Raw genomic sequence first — 9,654 nt, 5'->3', positions numbered from 1 at the left:
GATATGAAAAGACAGTTCTCAGAAGAGGAGTTACCAGTGGCCAGGTGTCATATGAATATTGTTAAACCAGTTTAGAAATCAAAGAAAGTGAAACACTATTGAGATATGATTTTGCTTACTCTATGTGCAAAGATTTAAAGGATTGAAAATGTCCTGCTTGGTGTGCATTATGGGCTGAATTGTATCCCCCTTTAATTCGTATGTTGAAATCCTATTGTCTAATGTGACAGTATTTGGCGATAGGGACTTTAAAGAAGTAATTAAGGTTATATTTATCAGGTCATAAGTGTGGGTACCTAATCCAATAGGTCTGGTGTCCTTATAAGAAGAGGAACAAGACACCAAAGAGCTCCTTCTCTCACTACACACACACACACACACACACACACACACACAAAGGACATGTGAGGACACAGCGAGAAGGTGTCTGTCTATAACTCAAGGAGGAGGCCTCACCAGAAACCAACCTGCTGGCACCTTGATCTTGGACTTCAAGTCTCCAGAACTATGAGAAAATAAATTTCTGCTGTTTAAGACACCTAGTCTGTGGTATTTTATTATTATTGTATTATGGCGGGCTAAGCTGACAAATAGAGGGTAGGAAGTAAGAAAATGGACACTTTCATACACAGTTGGTTGGAGTTAAATTGATGCAAACGTTTTGGAGGGCAACTTGGTAATACATATCAAGCACTTTAAAAAGAGATTACTCTTTGACCCAACAAGCCTCCTTCTAAAATCCTATTGTACATAATGTGTTACACAAAAACAAATGTACCAGTGTATTAATTTCAGCATGGTTCATAATACTGAAAAATTATAAGTAGCCAAAAGGCCTATGTACAAGAGATTGGTTAAAATAACTATGGTATACACATTCTGTGGAATATTATACAGCTATTGAAAGTAATGTGGAAGGCACAGGCTTCTCCATATTCACTATGTGGCCCACGTCTGGGCCAATTTTGGGTGCCCTGTCTGGAAAGGGAAGGTCCTTCTCCTTGTCCCTTTCCTCCAGCTGCCCCTTGCAGTCCCTCCCCACCTTTGACTCATTTGTCTCCTTTTCTACCACAATATGAGTTGATCAGCAAGGAGCTAATCCCTTAAGAAGAAAAGAGGCCTATTTCTCCCTTGAAGTAATAAACGAGGGCCAAGTAATCAGACCACAGTAGTTAAATAAATAAAATTATGATTCCCTCAATTCATTAATAGTCAAGACTTTGCTATTGCAAGTGAAAAAAAGTAGAACAGAAACAATCAAAAATATTCCCTCAATTATAAATAAGTATGATTATAATTATGAAAATAAATTTATGATTAAATAAAATTATGATTCCCTCAATTCATTAATAGTCAAGACTTTGCTACTGCAAGTGAACAAAAGTAGAACAGAAACAATCTAAAATATTCCCATTGGCTTAAGCGAAACGGAGAATTTCTGGGTCTGTATAACCGAAAGGTACGGAGGTAGTTCCTGTCTTCAGGCATGGCTGGATCCAGGATTTGGTTCTCTGAGATGTGTCTTCTTCTTGCTCTAGCTTCCCCTCTGTCCATTAACCTTCTGCCCTCCTGCAGCCTCAAAAGTGTCACTGGTTGGGTGGGATCACCGCGGCCGGAGGACAGCAGTGCTCCGATTGGCCAGGCCTGAGCCACATGCCCACCCCTGGAATCAGAGGTGACGTCAACTCTACCAGATCCATAATGGCCGAGAGAAAAGGAAAGGGGAGAATTTCTAGCGTGACATGACGATACCAGTACCAAGAGAACGGACACGGATGCTGGGTGACAAAACCCATAGATGTCCTCTACAGTGGTGCAGACTTTTCATCAAATTCAAAATCAATGTCCAATGTTTTAAAGGAACAAGACTAGGAAAGATTATTCCTTAATCTAACAGAACAGTATTTGTACTTTCCCAAAATAAAAATACTTATGTCAGAAGGAATACATACGTGATGAAAATATTTAAACAATACGTACGTGTGAAACCTACCAGGTGGAGTTTCTTTCCCTAATGCTAATGTCTGGAGACGAGCATTCCTGATGGTGGAGGTGGCTCACTCTAGGTAGTTACTATGCATATCCCCACACATTCACATGGTGGCAGCACAGTGTGAGAACAGAACATACCATACAGAGAACACAGCATATACCACGCAGAGATTCTCAACTTGTTTTAATCTTTCTTAGTACCCAGCTATCTACCTTGCTCTTTCTCTAACTGCCACACGGCTTTCCAGTAGGATGGGCTTACTGTAATTTACTGAATCTTTACTCAGTTGAAGCTTTTTCACTCAATGCTATAATTAACATTCTGGTTAATTCTGCCTTGTTTGCATATGCAAGAGTTTCTCTCTGAAAGATTCCCAAAGGTAGGCCAAAGGGTAAGAACAGCTTAAACTTCAATATAAAATGCCAAATAAATGTCCCGATAGCTTTACTGACACTCCAACTGATAAAGTATAAAAGTCTTTGTTTGTAACAAATATTGGAGGTTGTTAATTAGTTAAATTATTCCTACACTGAAACCTGCCCTGTTCTCACCAAAAGGAAGACTTGAAAGGCTCAAATTGTTTCCAAGTAACTTAACAGAGTCCCAGAGAAGAGCTCAAGAATATGTTTGGGAACACCAATATCCAGCATCCAAGGTAAAATTTCACAATGTCTGGCATCCAATACAAAATCACCAGGCACGGAAAGCAGCAGGAAAATCCAATCCCATTAGGAGAGAAATCAATCACAAAGAGGCATCCCAAGTGGAACGGAAAAAGTAAAACTACCTCATCTGCAGACCACCTGATCATGTACGTAGAAAATATGATGTAATTCACAGAAGAGCTACTAAAACTATAAGGGAATTTAGCGAGGTTGCAGGAAACACTATACATTAGAGGGGGCTAACTCCTCCCCCAAAGACTTAACTAATTGTCCCAAAACTTTTCTTCACTCGTCTGAAACAAGGTCAGTAGACCACAAAGTTCCAGTTCCAGTGTTTCTGGGCTGTTTGATCTCCTGCAAACTAAGCTTTTTATGTTGGCAGGAATCAGACCTACTGGTACAAGGTGGTGGGCAAACTAGAATTCTGGTGGGAGGGCACACTTTCTGAGCAGCAACCATGTACTGTACACCAACAGCCTTAAAAAATCAATAGAAAAGTGAATTTTTACCTCAGCAAATCTACCCTTTGGAACCTACCTTGAGGACGTAACCAGTCAGGCAAATACTTACACAGAAGAATTCCACTGACTCGTTTCTTATAATAGGGAAAAATGGAAACGTATTAAATGTTAACGCTTATGGTACCTCTTTTATGCAACCAAGTACGTGTTTTTGAAGAAATTTTAGGGGAAAAAAAAGCTCATACGTTAAATGAAAATAATTCAGGAAGAAAATTAACCATGAACTTGCAAAAATTACACTATCTTCTTGCTATATATAAATGAAAGTATAAAACTAAGAAAATATTCCAAAATACTGATAGTAGCTAACGCTGAATGACACGACATAATGCATTTTACTTCTCTTCCAACTCCTACACCGTCTTCAATTACCTTGTACTACTAGAATACCTGAAGCCCAGAACCTTCCCTTGAAACCAAGGACAAAGCAAGGAACCGTGGAGGCGCAGTACCTAAAAATACACTCAGACACGGAGTAGTAGTTCAGTTTTATTTTCTGCCGTAACAAACGTTTCAGCACGTCCTCCTCCAGCAACAGGGAAACAACAGGGCCAAGCGGGCGCAAGACCAATGCAAGCAAACAATTAGGGCCCCAGAATAAAGTGGCAACTAGTGTAGGAATCAACGCACTGGGGAGGGACGCCCTGCCTAGGAAGAGACGCTAGGTTAGTCCTACGCCCCCTTTCCTGGCCCGGGCTTCGTGAAAACATGGAGCACAAAGTGCTGCATGGTCCGCAGCAACAGAGAAGGCTGGTTGAGACCGGAGGTGATGGAAATCTGGAGTCAGCCCGGGTCCTCAGCACTCACTGGGCTAAAAGGGAGAGCAAGAGAAAACCCAGTGAAATGTGGTAACTGTGAGCCTAATGCTCTGCCCCCTCAGCGCGCGGCAGGCTCGGCGCGCAGGTCTACGTCCTCAGACCCCGCCTCTGGGGGTCTCCAATTCACGCTTAGAACCAGCCCGGCCACCTGCCACCGCCCCCCACCGGGGCCCCTCGGAGAACTAACACGGCTAGGGTGCTGCCGCACACTGCGAGCTCCTTCCACACCGGCCCTCGGTGGCGCTGGGCGTGTGGCGCCGGGGCTGGCAGGCCCTCTCTGCCTCCACGGGCCATCGGAGGGGCACCGGGAAGGAGCCGGTGGCGGCACGGCCAAGGAACCGGCTCCCGACCTGGCCTGTGCCGCAGGCCTGCGTGCCCTCAGGCCGCTCTCACTTGTCTCGGCCCCCTCCAGGTCTGCTCCGCCCCCTTCTGCTCCCTCAGGCCGTCTCCCCCCGCGCCCCCCCCACCCCGCCGCCTCTCCCCGGCCCCGCTGACCCCTCCCCCACGAGGCCAGCGCCTCCAACGGTCTTGCTCCCCCTTCCCCCACCCCTCCACATCCCCGGGCTGACCCCCTTCTCCCCCTTCCACTGGCTCCCGAAGGCGCATCCCTCGGCCTCTCCTCAAACAGAATATAACTGGAGCAGTTGGCTTCCGGATCCTCTGCCCACGGGCCCGACAAACCCACCCAGCCCTGAGGCGGCGTGTCCACCTGGTCCCGGCGCGGCGTGTCCACCTGGTCCCGGCAAGGCGTGTCCACCTGGTCCCGGCACGGCGTGTCCGCCTGGTCCCGGCGCGGCGTGTCCAGCTGGTCCGTAGGCGGCGTCTCCACCTGATCCAGGCGCGCCTTGTCCCCCTGGTCCGGGCACGGCGTTTCCACCTGTTTATGTTGCGAGGTGGCACCCAGGCTGGTGGACGGCGTGGCCGTGGGAGGGCATGGCGACGGAGACGCCATAATCGGCGTCTGCCCGCCCCGGCCAAACCATCTCCTCTTGGCCCAGGAGCAGGCGGCAGCTGCAAGGCCTGTGGATTGCCAACCTCTTGTGCGACACCTCTGGGGCCATCTCGGCCGCCCTGGACTTCACCACCTCTCGCCATGGTGCCACCAGCGCCTCGGGATGCGGCCTCCATGCTGCCACAGGCTTCGCTTCTGCCCTCCACGCCCAGCACGAGCTTCTGAGGGAACGAGGCCCCCAGGAAGCTCCGCCCCTCGGCGGCTGACGTCACTGGGGCTCCCAGGGCGCCTGCGCAAACAGGCCCCGCTGCCATTCCCCGAATGTCACGCTTGCGAGGCCTCTGGGCACGTGACTGCTTCCCAGCAAACCGGCAAACCGCAGACGAGCCGCGTGCACATCAAAGTCTGTGCTGGGGCCAGCTGAGGCACCCTCACGTGTGACCAGCGTGCTGAACGCAGGTCCCTGTCATCGAGTTCTGCAAGGGATTCGGGCAGCTCTGGGCCAGGCCCGGCCAGCCCTCTGGTCTCCCACACGTAGCTCGAGTCTGCATGTGTGTGCGTGGGCACGACTGCGTGTGTCGGGGCCCGGCTCTGGGGGCATGATGCCAGGGATGCGTAGCGGGCGGTGCCTGCCCGCCTGGGGAGGGAAGCGGGGTCTGCTGCTGCGTCTGCTGGGGACGGCGTGGGGCCGGGCCGCCAGGGGCTCCAAGGCTCCGGGGACACAGACTGCAGCGACTCCAGGCTGCAGGCTTGGCCCGGGCCGGCCAGGTGCATGGGGGAGACCGGCTGGATGTAAGGGCTGCAGCGGCGGTGAGGTGGGGGGAGGGCCGGCGGGGGTTGGCGCCAGCCCAGGACCACCCCCAGTCTCCTGGCCGTTTTGTGGCACAGCCCTCATGGGCTTTCCCTCCCCCAGGAACAAAGTCTTGCCGCTCTCCGGGGGCCTGGAGGTTCCGGGGGCCCTCAGCTGGGAGGTGACCCTGTGTCTCCTGGCCTGCTGGGTGATGGTCTACTTCTGTGTCTGGAAGGGGGTCAAGACAACAGGAAAGGTACAGCCGGGGTGACGCCAGGGCTGGGGGCAGCACTGCCTGGGGGTTGTAGCTGTCTGCCAGCAACCACTGCTGCCAGGGGAGGAGACGGCATCAGGGCCAGAGCCCGAGGAGGGGCAGGGACTTCAGTCCGGGCCACTTGATCCCTACCACCTGGCTGGAATGTCCTCCCCACCCTGCGCCTCCAGGCCCGGCAGCCTTCTCTGCCAAGTAGAGGTGGAGTGGGCCAGGCAGCGGCTGCCCCTTGCCTGGGGTGGGGGGCATCCCTGGCTCGCCTTCCCTCCCTTCCAGTTCCTCTCGGTTCTGGCTCTGAGTCAGCTTTTGACCTTCTCAGTATGTCTCTCTCACCTGCCTGTCTGCCCTCGGGGACCCAGCGGGGAGCCTGGACACATCCCTCGCTCAGGGGCTTCCTGTCAGGTTGTGGGGACAACTGTGTGAACAGACACACAATAAGACAGCGTGCCGGCGGGAGGGAGGGAGGCACAAGAGGGAAGAGATATGGGAACATATGTATATGTCTAACTGATTCACCTTGTTATACAGCAGAAACTAACACACCATGGTAAAGCAATTATACTCCAATAAGATGTAAAAAAAAAAATACGCAAGGGGAAAGGGGAAGGGGAAGGGGAAGGATCGAAGCCAGAGAGGATACAGCCTGGATCACGTAGGACTTTTCAGGCCACCGTTAGGCTTTGTTTTCAATTCTGACACGGAGCCCCTTGGAGGGTTTGGAACCGAGTAGAACAGAAACAATCAAAAATATCCACATTGGGGCTTCCCTGGTGGCGCAGTGGTTGAGAATCCGCCTGCCGATGCAGGGGATACCGGTTCGTGCCCCGGTCCGGGAGGATCCCGCATGCCACGGAGCGGCTGGGCCCGTGAACCATGGCTGCTGAGCCTGCGCGTCCGGAGCCTGTGCTCCGCAATGGGAGAGGCCACAACAGTGAGAGGCCCGCATACCGCAAAAAAAAAAAAAAAAAAAAAATCCACATTGGCTTAAGCCAAAGGGAGAATTTCTGGGTCTGTGTAACTGAAATGTACAGAGGTAGTTCCTGTCTTCGGGCATGGCTGGATCCAGGACTCGGTTCTCTGAGATCTGTCTTCTTGCTCTAGCTTCCCCTCGGTCCATTGCCAGCCTGCCTCCCCTGCAGCCTCAAAAGTGTTACTGGTTGGATGGGATCACCGCGGCCGGAGAAAAGCAGTGCTCCGATTGGCCAGGCCTGAGCCACATGCCCACCCCTGGAATCAGAGGTGACGTCAACTCTATCAGAAGCATAATGGCCGAGAGAAAAGGAAAGGGGAGATTTTCGAGGGTGACATGAGGATACCAGTACCAAGACAAGGGACACGGATGCTGGGTGACAAAACCCATAGATGTCCTCTACAGTGGTGCAGACTTTTCATCAAATTGAAAATCCATTTCTAATGGTTTTTTTAAAAAAACAAAGACTAGGAAAGATTCTTCTCGTAATAGACCATGTGCCCTGTTACTGGCCCTCCCATCAGCTCCCATCCCCTGACTCTGGGCTTCCCCATCCATTTCAAGGGGGTGTCCTCTGCCTAATCCTCCCACACAGACCATTGCTGAATTTAAGTTTGTTAAGTAAGTGCTTTTAAAGGGAAAAGAATGGAGCAGACTACTGATTTCCAAAGGAAAAACATTTCAAAACTAATAATTCCTTAGGAAAATATTTAAACAACTTGGAAATCGAAAATCTAAATAGTGAAAGGTTTCTTCCCTAATGCCCAGTGACGACATTGAAAGCAGGGTGGCTCATTCCAGGTGGTGACTCTGCCTTTCCCCACATGGTCATATGGTCAGAATGTATTCAAAAACAGGAATATGCCATACCCAGAATTCTGCAATTTGCTTTCATCTCTTTCCATATTAGTTCCCAGCTATCTACTTTGCTCTGACTGCCGTATGGTACTCCACCAGGACGGACTTGCTGTGATATACTGAACGTTTCCCCTGTTGATGTACATTCTACCGATTTTTCACAATGACAAACAATGCTGTAAATAACACTGTGGCCAAAGCTGCCTTGTTCAGATGCACAAGAGTTTTTCTGTGATAGATTCCCAAAGGTGGGTCAAAGGATATGCATATCTTAATATTTAAGAGGAAATGCCAATCAAGTGTCCAGATAGATTTTACCACCACTCTGATAGTGTATGAGTCTTTGTTTCTAACTATAGCGTTCTCAAACACAGAAGATTTTAGTTAATTAAATTAATCCAAAGATGTGGCACATATATACAATGGAATATTACTCAGCCATAAAAAGAAACGAAACTGAGTTATTTGTAGTGAGGTGGATGGACCTAGGCTCTGTCATACAGAGTGAAGTAAGTCAGAAAGAGAAAAACAGGGCTGCCCTGGTGGTGCAGTGGTTGAGAGTCCGCCTGCTGATGCAGGGGACACGGGTTCGTGCCCCGGTCCAGGAAGATCCCACATGCTGCGGAGCGGCTGGGCCCGTGAGCCATGGCCGCTGAGTCTGCGAGTCCGGAGCCTGTGCTCCGCAGCCGGAGTGGCCACAACAGTAAGAGGCCCGCGAACCGCAGAAATAAATAAATAAATAAGGCATTCATATCCATATGACTTTAAAAGAAAAAAGAGAGAAAAAGAAATACGGTATGCTAACACATATATAGGGAATCTAAGAAAAAAAAAAAAGGTCATGAAGAACCTAGGGGTAAGACGGGAATAAAGACACAGACCTACAGGAGAATGGACTTGAGGATATGGGGAGGCGGAAGGATAAGATGTGACAAAGTGAGAGAGTGGCATGCACATGTATACACTACCAAACGTAAAACAGATACCTAGTGGGAAGCAGCCGCATAGCACAGGGAGATCAGCCCTGTGCTATGCGACCACCTAGAGGGGTGGCATAGGGAGCGTGGGAGGGAGGGAGACGCAAGAGGGAAGAGATATGGGAACATACGTATATGTATAACTGATTCACTTTGTTATAAAGCAGAAACTAACACACCATTGTAAAGCAATTATACCCCAATAAAGATGTTACCAAAAAAAATTAATCCTACAGTGAGACCTGCTCTGGTCCCAAAAACCAAATCTTAAAAAACTAAGGCACAGGGGCTTCCCTTTTGGCGCAGTGGTTGACAGTCCGCCTGCCGATGCAGGGGACGCGGGTTCGTGCCCCGGTCCAGGAGGATCCCACATGCCGCGGAGCGGCTGGGCCCGTGAGCCATGGCCGCGGAGCCTGCGCGTCCGGAGCGTGTGCTCCGCAACGGGAGAGGCCACAACAGTGAGAGGCCCGCGTAACGCAGAAAAACCGAAAAACTAAGACTCAAAAGGTTCAAACTGTTTCCAAGTCACTTAATAGGATCCCAGAACAAAGCTTAAGAATAAGTTCAGGAATAGAAACACATCCAGCACCCAAGGGAAATCTTATAATGCCTAGCACCCAATCTAAACTTACCGGGCATGCAAAGAAGCAGGAACATCCAAACCGTTATGACAGAAATCAGTTACAATGCATCGATTGGGAAGGAAGAAGTGAATGTGCCTTTATTTACAGACAAAATGACTGTATATGTAGAAAGGCCCATGGGATTTATAAAAAGAGCTTTTACTATCAACTGGTGAGTTTAGCAAGGTTGCAGAATACAAGCTGTTTTAGAGGGAG

The sequence above is a fragment of the Phocoena phocoena genome, chromosome X (genome assembly GCF_963924675.1).
Source record: "Phocoena phocoena chromosome X, mPhoPho1.1, whole genome shotgun sequence".
NCBI classification, from domain to species: Eukaryota; Metazoa; Chordata; class Mammalia; order Artiodactyla; family Phocoenidae; genus Phocoena; species Phocoena phocoena.
The sequence above is the reverse complement of the archived record's forward strand: the minus strand, read 5'-3'. Positions refer to the sequence as shown.